The 21,775-nt window shown below is 39.7% G+C and overlaps 1 protein-coding gene across 1 annotated transcript in view; it reads right to left on the bottom strand.

Annotated features, from left to right (window-relative positions):
* KCNB2 (potassium voltage-gated channel subfamily B member 2) overlaps window positions 1-21,775 on the bottom strand; it is a 424,985-nt gene that overhangs the window by 381,959 nt on the left and 21,251 nt on the right. The gene's annotated exons all lie outside the window — the stretch shown is intronic.

Genomic DNA, 21,775 nt, shown 5'->3' with positions numbered 1-21,775 from the left:
AGTGGATACCAGCGGAAAAAATTCTACTTATTGTGTTATGCAACTCAAAGGAGGGAAAAGAATGAAAACAAAATTCAGATCACTTCCCCAGATTTAGTTGAGTCCAATCACGACAGACCACTCAGCTACCAAGACTTAAATGCCAAGGTTCATTTTCTCTTAAATTGCTTTAAAAATGGCTAGAGCTGCCTAATATCAGTTATTAGTACAAAGAATAGAGCTTCTAAGCTAAATAGAACATTCTGCATTTCAGGAATGATAACAAAGCTTTACCAGGGCTTCCACCCACACACACAGAATGAACAAAAATAGAGCCTGTCTGGAAAAGTACAAGGCTTCATCTACTGGCTTGTTGACCAAAGTTCAGCTGCAATTCCGTGGACCTAAGCAAGTTAAAATAAACCCACAAATTTGGTAGTGCTTGTGGTAAAGAACCTGCCTGCTAATGCGGGAGATGTAAGAGACACGGGTTTGAATTCCTGGGTCAGGAAGATCCTCTGGATGAGGAAATGGCAGCCCACTCCAGTATTCTTGACTGGAGAATCCCACGGACAGAGGAGCCTGGTGGGATATAGCCCATGGGGTTGCAAAGAATCAGACATGACTGAAGTGATTTAGCATGCATGTGGAGCTTCAGTTCATGACTCCCTTTCCTCATTAGTTGCCTACCAACATCATTTAGGATTGTTACCACTCTCAACAAATTGTTTCTGTGTTAGCATGTCCTATACCAAAGTAGACTTCAAGCTATCCAGGTCAAGAAACCAACATATTTCAGGAGTTAAGATTTGCTTTGTGAGGATAATAGTCATGTTTCCAGTATTTGGTAGCATGCCTGAGTATCTGCCTTCAAACATTTATTAGTGGAAGTTAAGTCATCAATTCAGTTCAGTTCAGTTCAGTCGCTCAGTCGTGTCCGACTCTTTGCGACCCCATGAATTATAAGTCAAACTGCTATCTAGCAGTCAGTGTAGGGTTGAGTCTGCAACTCCATATGTAAGTGGTCACATGTTCAGCCTAGAGAAGTTTAATTCATCACCTCAATATCACCATCAAAAAGAAGATAAGAACATTTATAACTACCACTTCCTACATTTGTTGAAAAGTCCATGCCTCTAATTCTGGCTCCTTTTTCAAATCCACATGGTTCACAATCCTCCCATTGCTCTAAATCATGAGAAAGTGAAAGTCAAGTTGCTCAGTCATGTCCGACTCTTTGCGACCCCATGGACTGTAGCCTACCAGGCTCCTCCCTCCATGGGATTCTCCAGGCAAGAGTACTGGTGTGGGTTGCCACTTCCTTCTCCAGGGGATCTTCCTGACCCAGGGATCGAACCCAGGTCTCCTGCATTCCAGGCAGATGCTTTAACCTCTGAGCCACCAGGGAAGCCCTGGTGAAATAATGAGAGGTAAATGCTAATTGATAGAGGTCTTATAATCATATTTTTTTATATTCTCCACTGGAATGTATATTAACAACTTAATTATCAAAGTTTTATCTCTAGGATCACTTCATGAAAAAGAATGCTGATTAAAGAGAATCCTTTGCTGGCAAAAATAATCCTTTGCTGCCAATGTAATTGACACACATGGTGAAATTCAAGTACATCGATTCCTACTGAGAGATAAAATTATGGTTAAGAGAACGTTTAATGAAATGCTCTTAATTTGTCAACTAAAGCATATAAAGGATAATTAATGATATGCTAATACTCTTTATTTTTATAGGTAGTAATACAATATTAAGACCAAAACACAGGATTTGTTGTAACTAGAATATATGATCTTTATTTCTTTTTTAGTGTTTATGACTTGGAGCCTACTGGCTGGCTCCAGTAGTCTTAAATTAATGATGAATTTTAGAACCTTGGTTTCATGACCTTAATATTCTCATGAGGTCAGAACAATCTTAACCATATCATTCGAGTTGATCCACCCAATAAAGTTTTTCTAACAATGATCTGATGAAGAAAATAGTCTCTCTGTAAGGTTTAACTTTAAAGAAGCTGGTGCAGAGACGACCCAGAGGGATGGTACGGGGAGGGAGGAGGGAGGGGGGTTCAGGATGGGGAACACGTGTATACCTGTGGCGGATTCCTGTTGATGTATGGCAAAAGCAATACAATATTATAAAGTAATTAGCCTCCAATTAAAATAAATTTATATTTTTAAAAAATTAAAAAAAAATAAAGAAGCTAGGACAGATTTAAAGAAAGACTATAAAGCCAACTTCTATATTGCAAGGATATTCTCATTGAGTAGTAGATTTTTGTTTTTTAAAAAAATTTATGAAATTTTTTTTATTGTGCCTTGATGACATACAGATGCTTTAGCTAAAACAAAACAAAAGGAAAAACCCAAACTGTAAGTAGATTCTATACTTGCACGTTTTTCACGCAGTAGCTCGATATCGTTATTTATAAAAAGAAAACATGCCAGCTTCAGACAACATAAAAATGGGAATAAGCTAGATGCATGGCAGCACTCCTGCAACACTGGGGCCAGTAGTACAGGCAATATATCAGCAGAAAATCCTTAGGAGGTAAACCACATGCTGATTCAGGCATCACATTTTGATACCATGTATATGATATTTGGAAAATACCAAAAATTAGGCATAGTGAATAGCAATGGCAACAGCAGATGAGTTCTTTAGCTCAACACAGAAAATATAATACAGTGGGTTGACTAAAAAGGTCATTCAGACTTTTCCCTATGATGGTATGTAGAAACCCGAATGACCTTTTGGCCAACCCAATAAAAAGCTTTATCATGAACCGCTTTCTTATCTTTGCAGAATATATGCAGAACACAAAGCAAAATACCACTGAAAATTCTCTCTGAAATTAGGTAAATGTAAGTTATAAATAGAACATAAGTTCTTGAAAATTCTGGGCTGTCAGCAATGACTGCACCTTCTGTAATAACAAAGATCAATATCTCTTGAATGCTTACAATGTGCCAAGCACCTAAAAGCAATTCTTGCATAATATCTCATTTAAATTTCACAACACTTAAATGAGAGGTTGAAATCATCTCATTTATTAGCTGCAGAGACAAAGGCTGGAGAGTTAAACAACGTGCTGCATCTGTGGAAATCTGGCCCCAGAGCAATTCAATGACTTCTGGTCACAGAAGCTGTAAATGGCAGAGCCAGGATTGGAATTGGGCACCCTAGTGAGATCCTTCTCTTAACAACCATGGTATACTCGATCTCTCTGTATTAGACAGAGCACCTTACTACAAGGAAAGTCTGAGTAAGTCTCCAGGTAATCCATTTTTACTTGCTTTGTATCATTTACAAAAATCATTTATCCACCCTTAACTCCAGTATCTCAGCTGCAGATTGGGTATAATAGCCTTTACTTCACAGGGCACTGTGGAGATTACACGAGCATATGTGTAAAGTAACTAAGACAGCACCTAGCACATGAAAGATGTCAAATAATTATTTTCAATTTTCCTTGTGTTTATATTTAGTTTATTCCTTCAAGATGTATGGAACATCTACTTTGGGCAAACACTGTGCCAAATATTAGAGATTCCGTGATGAACAAGGTAAATGCGTTACTCTTGAGGCCGAGTCAGCAAACATTTTCTATAAAAGCCCAGACAGTAATTTTTGCTAAAAGTATCTATCTCAACTGCTCAGTTGTGCCATTATAGTGTGAAAGGAGCACAGAAATAAGCATGGCTGAGTTCCAATACCATTTTGTTTACAGAAATAGGTGGAAGCTGGATTTGGTCCATGGGCCATCATTGGCCAAGCCCTGCTCAAGACCATACAGGACATACAGGATATGATGGGAACCCAGCATGGCAGGCCACTTAACTCACTCTACGAGTATCAGAGACTTGGGTTAGAATTAAAACATGAGTAGAAATAGCAAGAAGGACCTCAGGAAGAAGAAACCAGAAGGTCCAGAGATAATGATCCATTTGAAGGTGATTATGTGCTAGGGCAGAGTGGGTAGAAATGATGGTGGGTGGGGCAGGCTGGGCCAGCACACAAAAGGCTCTATGAAGGGGTGCAGAGGTGATGCTAATGGGAAGAGGTTGATGTTGCACCTGGACAGTGAGAGAATCAGATTGCAATTACCTGTAAAATGGCAGCACCCTCAGGGGCTGCTGAACTATAAACAATTCCTTCCACTAAGTGGTCCCAGGTGGTTGAATCTGTTGTCTTTGGATTAGTTTTTCAGTTTTTCTCTCTTCTGTTGCCAAGTGTTTGTCAACCATCATTTCCAACTAATATCAGTACACTGAGGAAACTTTCTTATAACCTAACTTGCTACTTCCAGTCTGCTATCATATTCAAAACTATTCAAATGCTTTAACTTTAAAAAATAAAAAATAAATAAATAAATTGACTTAACTTTCATAAGTAATCAGGGCAGGGATGGAGGGCTTCTGGATTCTGTTACTGCAACCTGTGTTTCCTTAGTTGGAACTGCTGAGTCAAGCAACAGTCCCGCCATAGTGAGGGCATCTAGCTTGCTGAAATCTGAATAGCTTTTCTACTGACATATTTATCTAGCAATTTTGATCATTACCAAAAGAAAATTCTAGGCCATGCCAACAAAATAAAATACTCTACTTTGTTTCCATAACCATCAAAATCTACCCAAGGTGTCACTTCGGGTATCTCACCAGCTGCATCTCCAAGACTATTAATGACAGACAAAAGCAGTTTAAAATATTTTCTGCCTGATTACATTTGTCAATCTGGAACAGAGAATATGGTGAATGCACATTTGAAAGATGCTGGGTAGTAGGGATAAGGAACCAAATTGCTTTGATTTTGGTTAGAGTTGGATTTTTAACTTTTCAAATTGAAAACATCATAAATTTTTTATAATAAAGAACCTGTTTTATCTTCTTATTTCCACTTCCAAATTCTTTGAAGGTTCTCATAAATATCAATGGAGCTGAGTCATAGGCAATATCAAGATGAGGTATATAACTAGATTATAATTTCCTGCTAGATTCTAAATTCTAAATCTAAGTTCCTAGATTATCTTTCTATCCCCTACAGTATCTAGTATAATACCTTGTTCAATTAATTGCTGTTGAGTAGAGATAAGTAAAACAACCTTCACTGAGACCTAGTGATTAACACAGAGCTTTTCTTTTCCTTTCAATCTGAAAAAATAAAAAGAAGTTTCCATTTGCTTCCTGTGAGTCCAATAAACTGAGCAAAGCCATTTGGCAGACTGTGGCTCATTCAATATTTATGAAATTAACTATAACCTAGCAGATTCAATCATTTTAGATGCCCTAACAATAGTCTTCACAATTGATCACCACATAATCAATTCAACCATGGAAACCAATTATGGCTCCAGATCAAGAAGGGGTTATTGGAAATTCACTGATATCCTGAAGTGGTCCCTAAGCCCCATGGTTCTACATCTCACATCATCAAGACAAGAAAGTTGTCACAGTATAATCCTGACCTCACATCATTCTCAACTATTTTCCTGGAGTTGCCCAGGAATTTAGAAAAAAAAAAAATAGAGAAAAGGAGAAGTGATCCATTCTTCACCCATCTTTTTTCCTGCTGAACTGAATTTTCAACATCTTTCTCTTTAGTCACTAAGACCCCAGAGCCACTTTCTTTGGCCTTTTCTTAGCCAAGAAGAAGATCTAATACATTGGTTCTTTCCTAGACCAAAACTAGTTTACACTGAGAACACAAAGAATTTAATGAAACTCTTCTCATAAGTCAAAATACTTCTCTCTACATAGATATTTAGGGCTCAGTGTATCTTTCTAAACGTAAATATTATACAAGCTTTAAAAGATGTCTACAAACAACTATGAATTCTAAATATAGTAGTTGTTATTTTCTAGTTTAAATTATAACCACCAACTATCAAGCATGCCAAATACTCAATGTAATCAAAGAAAACGTCTTTGTATGTTATTTTCTCTTTTGACAATTTTACAAAAAAAAAAAAAAGCCTAAAATAAAAGTCTATACATTTCAAAGCAGCTCAGATTTTAAAATCCTTTATTTTTATTTCCTCAGATTCTCTTTACAGATGCTTATACCTGATACTTGCCCTTTTCTTCAGGGGTACAAAACAAAAATAACCTGGATGGGTATTTTAGCTTTAGTATATCGGGTTATGTTAGGCTATGCTGCTATAACAAAAACAAGTGAAAACAAAAACACCAAAATCTCAGATGCTGAATACATACAAGTCACTCATTTTCATCATGGATTAACATGGACCCTGAGGGGGTGTTCTACTTAACAGGGTCACAGAGAGACCCTGATTGATATAAGACCCATCACAATACACACTTCCATATTCATCAAGACAGGATAAAAAAGGAAACGTGCCAAGTGCATACTGTATCTTTGCCTGTGCAGAAGTGGTACCCACTTCAGTATTCAAATTTCAATGGCCAATGCAAGTCATATAGACATGCATCATTTGAAAGAAGTATTTGTAAATAGGCTTAATGACTATCACAATTTTAGGTGCACCGTGAATCTAGAAATGAACCATTTACACTCAATATGTGTATATATGTACATATAAATTAAATATATATACACATTTTGCAATATTAATGTTAGAGAAAAAAGTCATTCTTAAATTCAGCATCAAAGCAAGTTTTCACTCTATTATTAGCTCCATTTTCTCTCTACTGAGCGACTTCACTTTCACTTTTCACTTGCATGCATTGGAGAAGGAAATGGCAACCCATTCCAGTATTCTTGCCTGGAGAATCCCAGGGACAGGGGAGCCTGGTGGGCTGCCGTCTATGGGGTTGCACAGAGTCGGACACAACTGAAGCAACTTAGCAGCAGCAGCAGCAGAAAATCACAAAGTCATTCTTAACCCAGTGTGCATTTTATAATTTCTTTATCATGAAAGAAAAAAAGATGAGTTTGGGGTAAAATTTACAAATCAGAAGGTTCCTATGTATCAGAGCATGAGCAGATGAATAATCCATTGAATCTTTCATTTTGGCTCACTACAACCTAAATATATCCAGTACTTGAGCAGATGGACACAGCATAATTCAATAATAATGTGAATCTCTAAAGCCAAGATGTAAATTTCTTATGCTTTAAGTTTTGAATGTATACTTTGATGTAGCTAAATATTCATTTTAAGAGATTATCTAGTTCTTAGTTACATAAGCTTATGTAAGATTATTCTCAGTGAAACTATTCTTATAATTCAAAAGGCTAACATTATAATAGGAAAAGCTTCACATATAATAATAACCCAAATAATTTTATTTCACCAAGTATCTACTGAATGTCTACTAAGCCCCATGCTACCTGCAAGGGATCCAAAGTCGAATGAAATATGACTCTGATCTTCATAGTCTCAATACACTGAGACTCTGGTCTGATTGCCCTTCAGTGACTTTTTTCCATTGTGTGTAAAAATCTTATCTTCCTTGCACCCTCTCCTTAAAATCTTGTGAATTCAGGTCTATGCAAACAGAAAGATTTGAGGAGGAGGAGGAATTGGATTGAGAAACAAAAATATAACTCCTAACTTTCCACTGATGACTAAACATATGACAGGATTCTATGGTTTTGCCATTAGGATTTCTAGAATAATTTCTACTTCCATAGTTGGTGACATACTTAATTTCTATTACATTTCCAAGTAAGCTTTGAAAGAAGCTTCTTTTACAGCTCAATTCCAGACTATCAATGTACTGTAAGTTGATGTTTGCAACTGTAAAGAAAATGTTGACTTAAAACCCACCAATATCCTATTGGATGCCCTAAAGCAAACAAATCAGTATCTGGCTATAGAAATCACTGCTTATGTGATTCATTGTATTTGAAGTTACCCATTGTATTTGAAGTTACGCAGAGCCTTCAACGGAGAAGGCAATGGCACCCCACTCCAGTACTCTTGCCTGGAAAATCCCATGGACGGACGAGCCTGGTAGGCTGCAGTCCATGGGGTCGCAAAGAGTTGGACATGACTGAGTGACATCACTTTCACTTTTCACTTTCATGCATTGGAGAAGGAAATGGCAACCCACTCCTGTGTTCTTGCCTGGAGAATCCCAGGGACAGGGAGCCTGGTGGGCTGCCATCTATGGGGTCGCACAGAGTTGGACACAACTGAAGTGACTTAGCAGCAGCAGCAGCAGCAGAGCCTTCAAGAACCTACTTCATGTCTGCAGGACTAGAAATGGATTTAAAGTGTCCTAGCATTGGGAAAGTAGACTTAGGAAGTACTATGGTTAGAAGGGATAGTCAAAAAGAGCTTACTGAACAAACCATGCTTCCAAGCAAAAAGGGCAAAAAGATATTTAAAAGTTGAATGAAACGGTTTCATTTTTACCCTTCCCAAGGTGTGATACATATTTAAAAAGGCTTTCCTCTTCCTTTGCTGTATTTGTCCTTTGTCAAATATCATACATTTAAGTCAAAACCAAAGGTTTTATCTACCATAATGAATAATGATAATAAAAAGAGCAGGGTTGTGGGCAGTGGCCACAGGACTGAAAAGGTCAGTTTTCATTCCAATCCCAAAGAAAGGAGATGCCAAAGAATGCTCAAACTACTGCACAATTGCACTCATCTCACACGCTGGTAAAGTAATGCTTAAACTTCTCCAAGCCAGTCTTCAGCAATACATGAACTGTGAACTTCCAGATGTTCAAGCTGGTTTTAGAAAAGGCAGAGGAACCAGAGATCAAATTGCCAACAGCTGCTGGATCATGGAAAAAGCAAGAGAGTTCCAGAAAAACATCTATTTCTGCTTTATTGACTATGCCAAAGCCTTTGACTGTGTGGATCACTATAAACTGTGGAAAATTCTTCAAGAGATGAGAATACCAGACCATCTGACCTGCCTCTTGAGAAACCTATATGCAGGTCAGGAAGCAACAGTTAGAACTGGACATGGAACAACAGACTGGTTCCAAATAGGAAAAGGAGGACGTCAAGGCTGGATATTGTTACCCTGCTTATTTAACTTCTATGCAGAGAACATCATGAGAAATGCTGGGTTGGAAGAAGCACAAGCTGGAATCAAGATTGCCGGGAGAAATATCAATAACTTCAGATGTGCAGATGACACCACCCTTGTGGCAGAAAGTGAAGAGGAGCTAAAAAGCCTCTTCATGAAAGTGGAAGAGAGTGAAAAAGTTGGCTTAAAGCTCAACATTCAGAAAACTAAGATCATGGCATCTGATCCCATCACTTCATGGGAAATAGATGGGCAAACAGTGGAAACAGTGTTGGACTTTATTTTTGGGGGCTCCAAAATCACTGCAGGTGGTGAGTGCAGCCATGAAATTAAAAGACGCTTACTGCTTGGGAGGAAAGTTATGACCAACCTAGATAGCATATTCAAAAGCAGAGACATTACTTTGCCAACAAAGGTCCATCTAGTCAAGGCTATGGTTTTTCCAGTAGTCATGTATGGATGTGAGAGTTGGACTGTGAAGAAGGCTGAGCACCACAGAATTGATGCCTTTGAACTGTGGTGTTGGAGAAGACTCTTGAGAGTCCCCTGGACTGCAAGGAGATCCAACCAGTCCATTCTGAAGGAGATCAGCCCTGGAATTTCTTTGGAAAGAATGATGCTAAAGCTGAATCTTCAGTACTTTGGCCACCTCATGCGAAGAGTTGACTCATTGGAAAAGACTCTGATGCTGGGAGGGATTGGGGGCAGGAGGAGAAGGGGACGACAGAGGATGAGATGGCTGGATGGCATCATTGACTCAATGGACGTGAGTTTGAGTGAACTCCGGGAGATGGTGATGGACAGGGAGGCCTGGCTGGATTCATGGGGTCGCAAAGAGCTGGACACGACTGAGCGACTGAACTGAACTGAACTGATGGGCATGGTATGCTCAGCTGTGACTTTTAACTTTTGTTTTTGTTTTCACTTCAGTATGCAGGCAGCTACAAATACATATCCTGTACACAGCCTGAGAAATAAAAAGAAGATGAAACCGCAGGGTTTTTTCTCAGTCCTTACACTCAAAGGAAATGGAAATGTGCTGTTTCTAGGACTTGGGAGAATGCAGTTACCTTGTGTTCATAGCATATGGTTCACTTTCATTAAGCATTTTAAAAAAATAAAATGCTAGTGTTATCTCTTGCAAACTGAAAGAAAAATCTTACAAGATATCAAAGGGCTCATTTGACCCAAATAAACCTCAGGTGTCACCTTATTCCAGTCCTTGCTACACTAACGTGAAAGCTCATTATGCACTGGTAGAAATGTATTCTGAAAGGGTTCATGTTTCATGGACCATGTGGTATATCTGTCATAGGACAGGCTGGTTACCATGGTGAAAAGTGAGCTTTTCTTTTAAAAGAAGTAACTCTGCCCTTTTGCTTATTGGTATTAGCTTCATTCTGGTTCCAATATTCTTTCAGAGATGAGAAAAAAAAAAAAAAGAAAGCGGCAGGAAATGAGGAATAAGAGGAACCATCTCAGGAAGATACCTCCATTCTTGCATTGCTTTTGGACTTAGCGAAACTCAAACAAATTACAAAGCAGATAAAGGGGGTATATATATTTTAATTGTACCACATGGTACTTAAAAAGGAGATAATTCTGAAGTGATTAAAGGTTAAAATGGCTCTAAAATTTTGAAGAATATAATGAATGACTCTGGGTGCTTATGGCTCCAAATGGAATTTAATTCAGGGATCCTCAATTCTCTCACTCACAACACCTCCTCTGCAAAACATCATTTTCTGTGGCCTCATTTACAACATTGCAATGGAATTCATACATAATGTAACTAACCTACCTGCACACTCATTCTCTAAAAAATTTATAAGAACAAAACTGTAATACAAAAGAGATAAAAGGAAACTAATTTATATTAAGTAATTTGTGTTTCCATAATGTAAATGTTCAAGCAAGACAACTGGAATGAAACAGTGGCACAGCTGCACTGAGTTGTATGGTCAAAATGAATGTAGGGTCTGTAAGTATGCCTAGTTAGCAACTCAAAAACCATGAGCAGTGTTATTACCAGTGAGGAGATCTGCAGAGATGGTGAACATCTCCTGTAAAATTCAGAGCAAAAGAAAGTACAATCATCTTTAGATTTACACTTCAATTGTGTTCCCCCAAAATTCACTGTTTATTGTAACTGGGATTGAAAATATGTCAACAGTTAGGTTCTATGTCCAGGTAATTAGATATGCTTTCCAACTCAGCCTTCCTTATGAGGGATAGTTGGGTGCCTGGCAGAGGGCTGAGGATTCAGTCCCTACATACTAGGTGTCAACAGTGTCACATCCTGTTATCTCTGTAGGAAGAGCTGTCACCACCACCACCCTACCAATGAGAATCACTGTTCTAACTTACATGTTAAACTGAAAGGAAAGTACTATATTGAAAAGTTAAATATACACATTTTAGAAATTTCTCCATACCACAAACTTTTTTAAAGTTTAGATATAATTGACATATTAACATTATATTCAGGGTGTACAGCATAATAATTGGATTTCACTGGTGCCTTGACTGGAATTTGTCTGCAATGCAGGAGACCAGGACAGGAGACCCGGGTTTGATCCCTGGGTTGGGAAGATTCCCTGGAGAAGGGAATGGCAACCCACTCCAGCATTCTCACTTGGAGAATTCCATGGACAGAGGAGCCTGGCGGGCTACAGTCCATGGAGTCAAAAACAGTCAGATACAGCTGAGCAACTGAGCACTTATTAACCTCACTTACAATCCAACAGTGACCATCAAGTGTGAGGATTATACAGAGTGCCACGAGAAATTTAAGATGAAAAATCCTTACTTTCAATGGTGATATAATCCAACTTTGTTCAGTTCAGTTCAGTTCAGCTGAGTTGCTCAGTCGTGTCCGACTCTTTGCAACCCCATGAACTGCAGTACGCCAGGCCTCCCTGTCCATCACCAGCTCCCAGAGTTCACTCAGACTCACATCCACTGAGTCAGTGATGCCATCCAGTCATCTCGTCCTCTGTCATCCCCTTCTCCTCCTGCCCTCAATCCCTCTCAGCATCAGAGTCTTTTCCAATGAGTCAACTCTTTGCATGAGGTGGCCAAAGTACTGGATGTTAAAGAACAAAATAAAGGCATTATAACATTGACATTATAAACAAAATATACATTTTGCTTTGTAATTTACAAAAATTACCTTTACTAGGGCTTCCCTGGTAGCTCAGATGGTAAAAAATCTGCCTGCCAGGCAGAAGACCCTGGTTCAGTCCCTGGGTTGGGAAGATCCCCTAAAGAAGGGAATGGCAACCCATTCCAGCATTCTTGCCTACACAATTCCATGGACAGAGGAGCCTGGTGGGCTATATATAGTCCATGGGGTCGCAAGGAGTCAGACATGACTAAGTGACTAACACTCAGAATAATGATTAGATATTTGTGTATATATTGTGAAATGATCACTACAGTAAGACTAGTTATAGTCACCAGGGGAGTCCCTGGGGGCTCAGACTTTTAAAGAATCCACCTATAATGCAGGAGACTCAGGTAGGATCCTTGGGTTGGGAAGATCTCCTGGAGAAGGGAATGGCTAACCACTTCAGTATTCTTGCCTGGAAAATTCCATAGTCAGAGGAGTCTGGTAGGCTATAGTCCATGGGGTCGCAAAGAGTTGCGCATGACAAACACTTTCACATCATACATTGTTATGATTTTCCTTATGATGAAAATTTTGAAGATCTATTCTCTTAGCAACTTTCAAATTTACAGTTCTATCATATTATTAACTACTACTCACATGTGGTAAGTCACATCACCCTTACTTATCCTACCACACATTTCTGTAACACAACAGTCTTCCCAGGACAGATCACTTCCCCACTATGCCCTCCACCTGCCTTTTGTCTGTGGAAAATCTTCAGCCTAAGAATACATTTAATCATAGAAATGAGAAAATGCAGAATCAATGGAAAGCAGTCAAAGAAGACAAAATAATAATAGTTTAGCCTTTAAGCAGAGTCAAGGAACCTTGAATTCCTCCTCAAGGGTTATAGAGATTCTGATCCACATCTTTTGAGCTACCTTCTAGATACTAAAACCCTACCCATGACATCAGCTGCTCTATCTTACACAATTCTGAGAGCTGGACTCAAGGAAATGGGAACAAACTGACCTTGGAACTGAAGAGTAACTGTACTGAAAAAGTCAAGATGATGCTGATCAGACCACTGCATGCCCAATTTCAAGATGACTATCAGACCTGAGTGTGCTGGGGTCTACACATAGCCCTGCACATTTCATTGTGCACCGCTGATTTTCCCTTTTACGGACTTTTGGACTCAGAGGGAGAGGGAGAGGGTGGGATGATTTGGGAGAATGACATTCTAACATGTATACTATCATGTGAATTGAATCGCCAGTCTATGTCTGACGCAGGATGCAGCATGCTTGGGGCTGGTGCATGGGGATGACCCAGAAAGATGTTATGGGGAGGGAGGTGGGAGGGGGGTTCATGTTTGGGAATGCATGTAAGAATTAAAGATTTTAAAATTTAAAAAATAAAAAAAAAAAAAAATAAAAGCTCTTACCCCCTGATCAGCAGGGGGGAGTTGGTTCTTTGGGACATGAGTCCACCTTCTCTCTGGGACTTCTGGCTTCCTCGGTAAAGCTATCTTTCCTTTTATCCAATACTTGTCTCTCAGTATTGTATTCTTGAGCAACAAACAGTCAAAACATTGACTCAAAACAAACAGACACTTGCTGAGACAAAAATGACTAATAAACCTTCCGAGTGGATCAAAGTGGTTTATTTGCCATCATCCATGCCATACAGTCTGAGGATATAGCATGCCATACTCATACATTCAAGGGGTCACCTAACGCTGTTGCATTTCATAATAAACTGTGGGTGCTGGCTCTGGTTGCCTGCTCAGTTTAGCTGTACCACCTTTCCAGCATTTAGTACAATCTCCTTGTTGCTATGCTTTCTTCATTTTCCCACACTGCTCCTTTCTAGAGCAGTGTGCACAGTGAGTCAGTTCACACAATTAGACTATAGGTTCAGGGTCCAGCTTGGTCACTTATTAGCTATGTGACTTGGGGCATGCTTCTTAATTTGTCTGTGCCTCTGTTCCCTCACTTATTAAAATGGTAAGAAAAATACACCAATCTCTTAGGCTTGTTGTGAAGACAAAGTGACTTAATCCATTCATAGGTTAGAATAGTGCCTAGGGGAGAATAAGAGCTCATTATAGTGTTGGCTATTATCATTGGTCCCAGGGTTCAAGTTAAAACGTGAATGATATTCAAGCAGCTCTTTTAAAGTGAAGAATCTCAAAGAGTCTCAGAAACCTCAGGCTGGAAGAAAACTTACAAATTTAAAATCATAAACTCTAAAGTGTGTTGTTAAGAAAATTTATGAGAAAGAACGTTCAGGTTTGAAAGGACCATGTTTCATGGCACCAGTTCTGTTCTAATTCAACAACCAGGAAAATGGCTTATCAGTAAATGTGTTCTACCAATACAGTACACGTGGAGCAGAACATTAACTGTTTTCTTCAAATGGATGGCTGTTTGAACCCATTCTCTTTCTGGTTTTAAATGAATCATGTGAATAAAGTCAAGCCTGTCTCATATACAGATGTTCAATATAATGTAATCTTTAGCCTTATTCTCCTCATGTATTCAAGGCGTTGTAACAGTTCTAACAAATACAAAGTAACTTTAAAACAAAGTTTCGTTCTGTTTTGGAGTTTACATTTTCAGTATTTCTACTAAATGCTACAAAAGTATATATAGATGTAGCAAATTTCTTTTTCCTTCCTTTTTTCCCAAAGCCACCATTCAAGAATACCTATCATGCATGACAAAACCAATACAATATTGTAATTAAGCTCCAATTAAAATAAATAAATTTATATTAAAAAAAGAATACCTATCATGTTCTTGTCACTAAAGTAGGAGCTGGAAACAATAAACTAAAAGGTTTAATCTTTGTCTTCAAAAAGTTCTCACTCGAGGCAAATAGGCTGGTACACACGGATTGGCATTCGGTATGAAAAATGAGGTGAATCTAGCAAGCATGGTGCTAGAGCTGGGCTGATGAGCTGGTTTCAAGGTTACAAAGTCAAGGTTTGCTATTTCTTTGTTGTCCAATCTGCACATACTGAGCAAAGTCCAGGAGTGGGGGAGGGGTGGGGAGAACTATTTCTTCATGACTGTCATGCACTATTGAACTTGGTCAAGTGGAAAATTTAAGATTTCATCTTTGCTTTCAACAGGTCATATCTGAATAAAGAACTCAAGGACGGTAACCTTAGGACTGAGGGCACCTGGAAATTTGAGAGGACAATATATGTTACCTATCCTTAGAGTCTCTGGCATTGGGTTGAAGCTCCAATACTTTGGCCACCTGATGGGAAGAGCCAATTCACTGGAAAAGACCCTGATGCTAGGAAAGACTGAGGGCAGGAGGAGAAGGGGACGACAGAGGATGAGATGGTTGTATATGGCATCACCAACTTGATGGACATGAGTTTGAGCAAGCTCTGGGAGTTGGTGATGGACAGGGAAGCTTGGTGTGCTGCATTCCATGGGGTTGCAAAGAGTCAGACACAATTTAGTGACTAAATAATAGTAATCCTTAGAGTATAAAGATGGTACTTCCTCGTGAATAGAAAATTAAATACATGTTCTCTGGATGGGACCTTAGTCTTAGGAATCCAGGATGCTTTTCATAAACATATTGTGATCAGATTGTTGACTGTAGTTTTCTTTCTTTATTTAAGAATTATTTACACTGTCTTGATAGCACGGGCGATGGAGTCACTCAAAGCAGAACTGGAAGCTTGGAAATGCCCTGGTTTCGTTTCTTAACCTCTCTCAGCTTTAGTTTTTTATCCTCAAAAGTAGGTATAAGAGCACCAAACTCATAGGATTGTGTGGCTGAAATCAGATAACATGGAAGGTATCATAGTGGACAATCAACGCTTGTCTCTTTCCTTGATATGCATCTTTCTGCACAATCATGTCACCAGGTTCCTCACTTTGCTTAGTTCTTCCTACAAAGATTTTTTTTTTTAACTATTTGCAGAAATTACAGGACACTTAACAGACTTGTTTTTAAAATATCAATCAATGTATTTTATTATCTTTTTGAGGACCTAGTTAAATTACCTCAGAGCTCATGTATAAAAAGAGAACCCTAATATAAGTGCCACCTGGAACTCCCATCTTTAATCGCTATAAAACAAAAACAAAAACAGCTACAAATGAAAACTACAATTGTCATTTCTCAGAGATAGTCTTTCAAAGTCTAACAGGACCACAGCAATGGGATCTGCTTTTGTAAAACAGTCGGATGTACTTCCAAGCAGTTAATTTTGTAAAAGCTTTTCTCTTCTGCAATAAGGAGGCAGGGACGCAAATATAAGAGTTCATTCTGCTAAGCCTGAGGCATCAGGCAGTATGGACATTTCTCATGCTCCACATGGAGAAACATCAGTATGTCACTTTTCAGGAATGCTGGTGGGTTAATAAAAGTCTACTCAGAGTGAGAGAGAACATAAGAATTAGCAATTAATTTTTGAAGAGATCTGACTAGATAGAAATGCCATACCCTTTAAAATGTTTCAAACTACTGCCTTTTCAAACTGTTGGTTTGAAAATATAGATTTGAAAAATATCAAATGACAAATTCAAACAAATGTCCCTGCCGTTATTTGGCAGAAATAAGGTATTTTCCAAACCTGCTCAGAAAAACCCAGTAGACATCTGTTATAAGAAATCATATTCTTTCATAATTGTTAATATAGAAAATCTTACTTTCTTCCAGTTCTTCACCATTGATATCATTTGCATTTAAAGAAATCATTCAAAAACTAGGGATTTACTGATCATACACTTAATGCTTTGAAACTGGAACACTAATTTGAGTATCAGAGAGAGAAAGAAATATGGAAGAGAACTTTCACCTCTCACACAGCTTAAGATCTCCCTCAGAATATGAACACACATCCGCAGATAACTCATTTAAGAAAAAATAGATAGGGAGCTCCCCTGTGGTCCAGTGGTTAAGAATGTAGGAGACAGGGGTTCGATCCCTGGTGAAGGAATTGAGATCCCACATGACTTGGAGCAGCTTCCCTCATGGTACAGATAGTAAAGAACACACCTGCAATGCAGGAGACCTCGGGTTCGATCCCTGGATGGGGAAGATCCCCTGGAGAAGAGAACGGTTACCCGCTCCAGTATTCTCTCCTGGAAAATTCCACGAAAAATGTAGCCTGGCAGGCTAAGCCCATGGGGTCACAGAGAGTCAGACACACACACACACACACACACCATGGAGCAACTACGTCAGTGTACCTCAGCTACTGCGCCTTTACACCACAGCTAGAGAGTACGTGCTTGACAATGAAAGATTCTACGTAACTCAGTGAAGATCCTGAGTGCAGCAATTAAGATGCAATGCAGCCAAATAAATAAATAAATAAGTATAAAAAAACCCAGATAACTCAATGCATGCAGATCTTTTAAAAGAAAACTTTATTGATTGAAATATGATGAGCAATTCCTAGGGAATTAGTTGCAGCTTTTCTCCCTATTGCGAGAGAATTGTCTAAAGAGCTTGAAGGCATCTTTTGCATACACTCTGTTACTGATGATAACAATCACAACAGATCCCCTTATTGAGTGCTCACTGTTTGCCAGGTAGTCTACAAAGCCATGTGACATGTCTTATGTCAGTTAATGCCCAATAAGACCTGTGAGCTGGGACTGTGACTCCTTCATGTTCCAGATGAGGAACATTCAAGGCATGAGGCGCCCCCATGCATGAAGCCAACCAGTCCTCCAGCCCAGAGCCATAACTTGCAAGGTGACGCTCCAGAGGCCCTTCATTACCACCACACGCTCCTTATATAACCTAGATCAGGGGCGCTCACCAAGTTGGGCACCGGGAAAGGGGCAAAGGGTTTTGTATGTTCAACAGCTCCAAACTGAAGTTCTTGATGGTCATTGTTGTCAACAGCAAGTAACCACAAAGCAAACACCATTGTGTGCTCTGGGATTTGGAATGCTCTAAAGGTACGCAGGTGCATGCACACTCAGTTGCGTCTGACTCTTTGCAACCCCATGGACTCTGTCGTGGTACCTGCCACGCTCCTCTTTCCCAGGGGAGAATACTTCCCAGGCAAGAATACTGGAGTGGGTTGCCATTTCCTCCTCCAGGGGATCTTCCCGACCCAGGGATCAAACTCGTGTATCTTGTGTCTCTTTCTTTGTCGGGTGGGTTCGCTACCACTAGCACCACCCGGGAAGCCCTACATGCAACAAAATGCCTATGAACTGCTTATTGCTGGCCTATATTTATTCTGTTGTCTTAAGATTAGTAAGAGTATAACTATGTTCGTTCAGAGTTTGAGAGATTCATTACCACTGCACTAGCTAACCATGCCTTTTTCATTAACCTGCCCAGTTGATAAAGATCACACAGATATTTGCTACAGCTTTCCCTAGAAACAGCCCATGCTCTTCAGGAGGCGGCGAGTGGCTTATGAGATTGTCAGTAGGTGGATCCTCATATGATAGTCTCAATCTGATCTAAATTAGATACATCAATAGATAGTATTGATATAGATACAGATATTTTTACTTCTTATAAGTCATTACTGCTATTTATAATTATTGAAATAGTTAAATGTATATTTATGTACAGAAGTATCAATATACATTTTACTTGTTTATGGAAAAAAAGCATCTTCCATTTTGTTTGATGTTCAGTCTCTAAGTAGTGTCTGACTCTGCAACCCCATGGACTGCAGCACGCCAGGCTTCCCTGACCTTCACCATCTGCTGCAGTTTGTTCAGACTCACGTCCATTGAGTCAATGATTCTATCCAACCATCTCATTTGAATCAAATTATCTCTAGGGGGCTGAAATGGGAGAAGGCCCTCAGGGATGTCAGCTCTGTGCCTCATTCCAGGCACTGAAGACGAATAAGGCCCAGGGTACTTCCCTGACTTTGGACTTCTCTGCTTTTGTGGAGGTTCTCCCCTGTTGGTTCGGACAGTAAAGAATCTGTCGGCAATGCAGGAGACCCAGGTTTGATCCCTGGGTGGGGAAAATATCTGAGAGAAGGGAATGGCAACCTACTCCTGTTTTCTTGACTGGAGAATTCCATGGACAGAGAAGTCTGGTGGACTACAGTCTACAGGGTCGCAAAGAGTTGGACACAACTGAGTGAATAACTTTTTACTTTCAAGTTTATTTGTGTCTGGATTTATCTTTTTTTTTTTAATCTGTATTTGTCTATCTTCTCTGATGACTTTAAAAAAAGAAAAATCCTCCTTAGATGCCCCTTAAAAAGGTATCTGGATTCATCTGTGCCTGCTTTTATTTTTTCCCAAATGTCTCTTTTTTAAAAAAGATTTCTTTTGATGTGGATCATTTTTAAAGTCTTTATTTAATTTGTTACAATATTACTTCTGCTGTTTACGTTCTGGTTTTTTTGACTGCGAGGTAGGCAGGATCTTAGCTCCCTGACCAAGGATTGAAACCACATTCCCTGCATCTGAAGGCAAAGTATTAACCACTGGACTGCCAGGGAAGTCCCAGAAGTTTTCTTTTTTTCAGGTATCATCAAACAAGTTAATTAATTAGAAGGATGTCTGAGGAGACATCTACCTTTACTAGCATCCTTAGATTGGTTTATGCATGAAAGAAATTGCTTGTTTCCCTGAAATATTCTATTAACTGTTGAAACCTAAATTTTGACAATTTTTCTCCATAAAATAGGGGGTGGCTAGGACAAGCTTCCCTGGTGGTTCAGTGGTAATGAACCCACCTGCCAATGTAAGAGATGCAGGTTCAATCCCTGGGTGGGGAAGATCCCTTGGAGAAGAAAATGGCAACCTACTCCAGTATTCCTGCTTAGGAAATCCCTTGGACAGAGGAGCCAAAAGATTCAGACCTGACTTAGTGACTAAACAACAACATAAAGGACAAGGTACCCATAAACCCCAATATTAAGATAAAAGACACAGAATGTAAGTATTGTAGATGCTATTTTGCTGAATTAATAATATACTCCATTCTATAACTGTTTGTCCTTCACTATGACTCAGTCTCTCTCCAGAATTATTACAAGAGTCTCCAGCTTCATCTTTTCTCCTTGCTAAAGTCCATTTTAGTACAGGAGCTAGAGTGGGCCTGTGATGCTGTGAGTCATATCACCACGGCTTGGAATCTGTCCCTGGTTCCCTGTCTCCCTCAGGGACAAGCCAAAAGTTGTGGGATGAGCTGACAAAGCCCTCCAACATCTGGATGCCTTTTCTGTCTCTAACTCCAACTCCTCCAAGGCTCCACCAGGCTCCCCAGATCACAGCCTTCTTGCAGTCGACTAGGTTTCTCAGTCTTGGCACTACTGACAATTGGGTAGATGGTTCTTTGTCAAGGGAGCTGTTTTGGTAGGCTTCCTGGTGGCTCAGACTATAAAGAATCTGCCTGCAATGCAAAAGACCAGGGTCTGATCCCTGGGTTGGGAAGATCCCCTGGAGAAGAAAATGGCTATCCATTCCAGTATTCTTGCCTGGAGAATTCCATGGACAGAGGAGCCTGGTGGACTACAGTCCATGGGATTGCAAAGAGTCAGACATGATGGAGCGACTAACACTTTCACCAGCATCCCCATCCCCCTGTCCCCACCAGATGAGAGGAGCTGCTGCTGCTGCTGCCGCTAAGTTGCTTCAGTCGTGTCCAACTCTGTGCGACCCCATAGACTGCAGCCCACCAGGCTCTGCCATCCCTGGGATTCTCCAGGCAAGAACACTGGAGTGGGTTGCCATTTCCTTCTCCAATGCATGAAAGGAGCACCCCTTTCCCAATGTGGAAAACCAGGAAATCCTCCTGACAGTACCAAACGTTCCCTGAAGGACAAAATCATCCCAGACTGAGGATCGCTGCTGCTAGTAATGCACCCACTGCTGCCTGGAACCCCCTCCCCCAGACATCCACAGGCATACTTCATTCCTTCAGAACTTTGCTCAAAAATAACCATTTCAGTGAAGCCTTCCCTAGAAACCTGATTTGAAATGAAACCACCAGGCCTGAGTCATTGCTTAACCTTATTTCTTTCTTTGTTATTCTTCAGTGGCTCAGTCATGTCTGACTTATCTTGTGACTACATGGACTGTAGCCCACCAGGCCTTTCTGTCCATGGGATTTTCCAGGCAAGAATACTGGAATGCCATTTCTTCTTCCAGGGGATCTTCCCGACCCATGGATCAAACCCACATTTCCTGGACTGCAGGAAGATTCTTTACCACTGAGACAGCATGGAAACCCATTTCTTGCTTTCTTGCATTATTTCTCCCCATGTCATTGATTACTTTTTATGGTTATACCATTATTTGCTTATTTTGCTTATTATCCATCACCTCACTCAAGAGTGTAAATTTCATGGTGGAGTCAGAGGGTTGTGTCTGTTCTGTTAGAGATTGGCTCCTAGCACTTAGAACAGAGCTTGGTGCTTGCTCTGGAAATACTTGCTTAATAAAATTACAGTCATCAGAAGAAGCGACCACACACACCTCCTCTCTTTCCTACCTGCAAAATCCAGATTTTACATAATTTTGTTTTTTTTTTAATGTGTTTTCCTGTTTGTTTTAACATTAAGAATGCTCAAAGCCTGTGACTCTCCTTCACCAATTATAATAAGCACTTGTGCCATGAATATTTTATATGCTAATCACTCCAGTTTCCTCTATTTTTGTACTCATATTTCCCTTTTTTTCTTTTATCTGTCTACCATCTATCTAGTCTATCTATTTTATCTTTGGGA

This window comes from Ovis canadensis, chromosome 9 (genome assembly GCF_042477335.2).
Source record: "Ovis canadensis isolate MfBH-ARS-UI-01 breed Bighorn chromosome 9, ARS-UI_OviCan_v2, whole genome shotgun sequence".
Classification (NCBI taxonomy): domain Eukaryota; kingdom Metazoa; phylum Chordata; class Mammalia; order Artiodactyla; family Bovidae; genus Ovis; species Ovis canadensis.
This window is presented reverse-complemented; position numbering and strand designations above follow the sequence as displayed.